The sequence below is a fragment of the Capra hircus genome, chromosome 6 (genome assembly GCF_001704415.2).
Source record: "Capra hircus breed San Clemente chromosome 6, ASM170441v1, whole genome shotgun sequence".
Taxonomy (NCBI): domain Eukaryota; kingdom Metazoa; phylum Chordata; class Mammalia; order Artiodactyla; family Bovidae; genus Capra; species Capra hircus.
The window spans coordinates 4,084,278-4,090,343 of NC_030813.1; the positions used below are offsets into that span (position 1 = coordinate 4,084,278).

Below are 6,066 nucleotides of genomic sequence, written 5' to 3' on the forward strand. Positions count from 1 at the left end.
ATGCAGAGTTCCAAAGAATAGCAAGAAGAGATAAGAAAGCCTTCTTCATCAATCAATGCAAAGAAATAGAGGAAAAGAACAGAATGGGAAAGACTAGAGATCTCTTCAAGAAAATTAGAGATACCAAGGGAATATTTCATGCAAAGATGGGCTCAATAAAAGACAGAAATGGTCTGGACCTAACAGAAGCAGAAGAAATTAAGAAGAGGTGGCAAGAATACACAGAAGAACTGTACAAAAAAGATTTTCACGACCTGGATAATCTGGATGCTGTGATCACTAATCTAGAGCCAGACATCCTGGAATGTGAAGTCAAGTAGGCCTTAGAAAGCATCACTATGATCAAAGCTAGTGGAGGTGATGGAATTCCAGTTGAGCTGTTTCAAATTCTGAGAGATGATGCTGTGAAAGTGCTGCACTCAATATGCCAGCAAGTTTGGAAAACTCAGCAGTGGCCACAGGACTGGAAAAGGTCAGTTTTCATTCCAATCCCAAAGAAAGGCAATGCCAAAGAATGCTCAGACTACCAAACAATTGCCCTCATCTCACACGCTAATAAAGTAATGCTCAAAATTCTTCAAGCCAGGCTTCAACAATATGTGAACCATGAACTTCCTGATTTCAAGCTGGTTTTAGAAAAGGCAGAGGAACCAGAGATCAAATTGCCAACATCCACTGGATCACCAAAAAAGCAAGAGAGTTCCAGAAAAATATCTATTTCTGCTTTCTTGACTATGCCAAAGCATTTGACTGTGTGGATCACAATAAACTGTGGGAAATTCTGAGAGAGATGGGAATACCAGACCACCTAACCTGCCTCTTGAGAAATCTGTATGCAGGTCAGGAAGGAACAGCTAGAACTGGACATGGAACAACAGACTGGTTCCAAATAGGAAAAGGAGTACGTCAAGGCTGTATATTGTCCCCCTGCTTATTCAACTTATATGCAGAGTACATCATGAGAAACGCTGGGCTGGAAGAAGCACAAGCTGGAATCAAGATTTCTGGGAGAAACATCAATAACCTCAGATATTCAGATGACACCACCCTTATGGCAGAAAGTGAAGAGGAACTCAACAGCCTCTTGATGAAAGTGAAAGAGGAGAGTGAAAAAGTTGGCTTAAAGCTCAACATTCAGAAAACGAAGATCATGACATCTGGTCCCATCACTTCATGGAAAATATATGGGGAAACAGTGGAAACAGTGTCAGACTTTATTTTTTTTGGGCTCCAAAATCACTGCAGATGGTGACTGCAGCCATGAAATTAAAAGACGCTTAGTCCTTTGAAGGAAAGTTATGACCAACCTAGATAGCGTATTCAAATCAGAGACATTTCTCATATTTTGTCTTTTATATTTTTTCCTACCTCCTTTCAAAGACAATGGGCTGCTTTTCTGGGTGCCTGATGTCCTCTGCTGGCATACAGAAATTGTTTTGTGGAATTTACTCAGCATTTAAATGTTCTTTTGATGAATTTGTGGGGGAGAAAGTGGTCTCTCCACCCTTTTCCTCTGCCATCTTGAGACCTTGTCTCTTAAAAAAGATCTACAAAGGGAAACCCTTCCCCCAGTTAGGAAAGATAATCAGACTAAAAGAAATAGCATCAACTTTGACAAATATCCACAATTTGGGGGTCCACAGCCGTCTGCTGTGGGAAATAATGCATATATTCAGACTTCCTATAATCTTCATGGGTTCAGCTTGACTCAGGGTAAAGAAAGGACATATGCATTGGAGCCTATCTCAGCAGGAAGAGGCATGCTGCCCGTAGCAGTGTGGATGCCTAAAGGACCTGGAAAAGTAGGCCATAATTGCAGCTGTGGGAGAGGTGACTGGGAGAAGGGTAAGGGTGACAACAGTAGGGGAAGAGTAGCCAAAGGATCTTTTTTTAAAATTAATTTTTATTGTAGTAAATCAATTTATAATGTGTTAGTTTCAGGTGTATAGCAGAGTAAATCGGTTGTACATATAGCCACTCATTTTTAGATTCCATTTCCACATAGGTCATTAGAGAGTATTGAGTAGAGTTATCCATGCTATACAGTATGTTCTTATTAGTTTCCTATTTTATATATAGTGGTGTGTATATGTCAGTCCCAATCTCCCAATTTATCCTTCCTCCCCTTCCTCATGGCAACCATAAGTTTATTTTCTATATCTGTGACTCTGTTACTATTTTAAAAATATGTTCAATTGTACTATTTTTTTTTTTTTAGATTTCTCTTTTAAGCAATATCAAATGATATTTGTCCTTCTCTGTGTGACTTGTATCATTCAGTATAACAAGCTTTAGGTCCATCCATATGGCTTCAAGGGACATTATTTTATTTTTTTTTAGTGGCTGAGTAATATTCCATTGTGTGTGTATATATAACATCTTCTTTATCTGTTCCTCCATCAATGGACATTTAGATTTCTTCCATATCTTGGCTATTGTAAACAGTGCTGCAGTGAACACTGGGGTACCTATTTTTTCAAATTATGGTTTTCTCTAGATACATGCCCAGGAGTAGGATTGCTGGATCATATGGTAGCCATGCACTCATGGAACAGGTTCAGCCCTGAGATGAGCTACAGAGCTTTTTAGTAGTATCCTCAGTCATTAACAACCAGAGAAGGAAATGGCAACCCACTCCAGCACTCTTGCCTGGAAAATCCCATGGACAGAGGAGCCTGGTGGGCTGCAGTCCATGGGGTCACTAAGAGTCGGACATGACTGAGTGACTTCACTTTGACTTTTCACTTTCATGCATTGGAGAAGGAAATGGCAATCCACTCCAGTGTTCTTGCCTGGAGAATCCCAGGGACGGCAGAGCCTGGTGGGCTGCCATCTATGGGGTCGCACAGAGTTGGACACGACTGAAGTGACTTAGCAGCAGCAGTCATTAACAACAGTGCAGCTGGCAAAGAGAAAGGAGCAAAAAGGAGGCAGGGATTTTAGAATGATGCTGGCTATGGGTTGTGTTGCCAATGTTGAGTTACTCAAACTCCATTGATTATCTTTCCCAGGGCCAGTCACCAGGCATGTTATCAATATAGCTTTATTCATTTTTCTTAAAGCATAATGGCTCTATGATTTTTGTTAAAATTATACATTCCATTATAAAAAAATCAAACAATATAGAAAAGATATGACAAAAGTAAGTTTTTCTCTCAATTTCACCATCTGGAAAAAAGTCATTAACATTTGGTGAATATTTTGTGAAAATTGCATATTTGGCTATATAAGTAGAAATAATTTTAGGAAAATGGGATCATATACTAAACATTTGATTTAAAAATAAAATATTAAAATTGATAAACTGAAGAAATAGTAATTAAAAGAATAATTTTTTTCAGTTTCTAAGTCATTTAATTTCCAACTCATTTAATTGATTTCCTGAATTGGTATATATGAATCGGTACTATACAAATCAATGTAAGAGGGGCTGTCACCCTGGGGCGATCCCCTGCCCAGCTAACTCAGGTGCCCTCCCTCCAGATTTGGTCCAGCATGTGAAACGAGTAACAGCTTACAGCCCCCTCCCCACCTTTGAACAATTTTCCAGAAGAGTTCAGCTGGGGGGAGAGAGCCTCGGGAGTTCAGAGGCTGACTAGGTTAGGGAAAGTGATTAGTGTTTTTGGGCCTACCCCCAAAGAAATGGGTTTCCAGAATATTCATGGTTCCTTCTTTTGCCTCAAAAAGCAACATTTATTCAAAGAAAAAAAATGGCAAGATGTCCAGCCCTTGGCTCCGTTCCTCCCCCTTCTTGCTGCTCCTTGGTCCCCTAAGATCGATTCCTGGCTGGGGCTAGATAGTAGAACAGCTGCTGTCAGATGCAGTCAGCCACACTGAGGGGCAGCTCTTCATTGGAGGTGTTGCAGAAATTGTCTCCAAGGCCTGTCACCATGTTAATAGCCACACTACCACCACCAAAATGTTCACCATGACTGATTATATGGACGTACTTTTTCCTGTTGGTGGGAAGATCATAGTTTATGACTAAGGAAACCTGCTGCACATTAATACCTCTAGCCAGTAGGTCAATGGTAATCAATACTCTGCTAGAGCCAGAGGGGAACTCCGTCATGATTACATCTCATTTTTTGGTTCATATCTCTGCCCATGGCAGAGACAGTGAAGTCTCAGGATTGCATCTTCTTAGTGGACCAGGAGGCCTTCCTTCAGGTGTTGAAGATGACTGCCTGTGTAATGGTCAAGGTTTTGTTTAAGTCACACAGTGAGTCTGATTTCCACTTCTCTCGTTCCGCATGGATGTGGAATTGGTGGATACCCTCCAGGGTCAACTCTTCTTTCTTGACAAGAATTTGAATTCAGTCCCTCATGAACTTCTTGGTCACTTCAAGCACATTGGAAGGCATTGTAGCTGACAGCAGAACCACCTGGGTTTTGCTATTAAGCTTTTGGAATATGTCATAGATATTCTGGTCCTTAATCATTTCATCAACTTCATCTGGTATAAGTATCTTAATGTGTTTGAGAGAAAGATGTCTCTTGTTAAGCATATCAAACCTATGGCCTAGGGTACCCACAGTGAAATGAGAGCTTCCTACCTGTGTATTCTGCCCCTCAGCACACACATTAGTACTCGCAGTGGGTGTACCCCCAATGGAGGCATGGCAGAGGGCACCCGTATAATCTCCTAATGCTGTGATTTCCTTCTGTATCTGCTGAGCCAACTCTGAATGGCTGCTAGGACCAAGGCCTGTGGTCTTTAGATCAAATTCATTCTGTTGCAGAATTGATATGGCAAAGGTTGCCATTTTACCAATCCCAGTTGGGCTTGAGCAGTCACATCATAGTCCTTGATACAATGAAGAATGTTTCAGTGCTGGATGGCAGTTGTCTCAAAACCATAGGTGTAGATGTCATGGAGGAGGCACTCAGAGAGGTTCATGTCATCATAGTTGTCACCAATCTCTTTCTTGTTACTCTTGATGATGCCTTAGGGCTTCATCCCAATGGGGCTATTTTCTGTGTTGGGAATCTTGACTTGCAGACATGATCCTTACTGAATTAGTTAGCAAACTTCAGATCTATATTTTTTCAATCATAAAAATTTGGGGAGTGAATTTTTTGACATCATGTTATTGTTCAGTTGCCAAGTTGTGTCTGACTCTTCGAGACCCCCTGGTCTGCAGCATGCCAGGCTTCCCTGCCTCTCACCATCTTCCAGAGTTTTCCCAAGCTCGTGTCCATTGAACTAGTAATGCCATCTAACCATCTCATCCTCTGTTGCCCTCTTCTCCTTCTTCCTTCAATCTTTCCCAGCATCAGAGTCTTTTCCAGTGAGTAGGCTGTTCACATCAGGTGGCCAAAGTATTGAAGCTCCAGCTTCAGCATCAGTCCTTCCAATGTGTATTCAGGGTTGATTTCTTTCAAGATTGATCTCCTTGCTGTCCAAAGGACTCTTGAGTCTTCTTCAGCACCACAGTTTGAAAGCATCAGTTCTTCAGTTCTCCACCTTCTTTATGGTCCAGCTCTTTCTGTACATGACTACTGAAAGACCACAGCCTTGGCTATATGGGCTTTTGTTGGCAAAGTGATGTCTTTGCTTTCTAACACACCATCTAGGTTTGTCATAGCTTTCCTGCCAAGCAGCAATCATCTTCTAATTCATATGACATCATATAATACTGTAAAATGATAAATTTTATAAATCTATTTTTAATTAACAATAGGTATAATAAAGCTTAATGCATTTTTATAAACGAATAAAACCATACAACTACAACCTAAATCAAAATTTAAAACATTCTCAGCCTCCCAATCAGTATTCTGCTCCCAAAGGTAACCACTATTTTGATTTCTGTCACCAAGGATTAATTTTGCTTGTCTTTGAACTGCATGTAAATAAAATATTCTTTTGTGTCTGGCTTCTTTTGCACATTGTTAATATCTCAGATTCATGCATGCTGTTGAATGCAGCAGTAATTCAGTCTTTTTCATAATTGTATATATGTTTCAGTATATAACATTACAATTAGTTTACTCATTCTACTACTGATGGACATTAAGGTTGTTTCTAGATTTTTCTGTTATGTGTAAAGTTTATATGAATAT

At 40.2% G+C, this 6,066-nt stretch overlaps 1 pseudogene; it reads right to left on the minus strand.

The window, feature by feature from the left end:
* LOC102190946 lies at positions 3,815 to 5,006 on the minus strand (annotated as a pseudogene).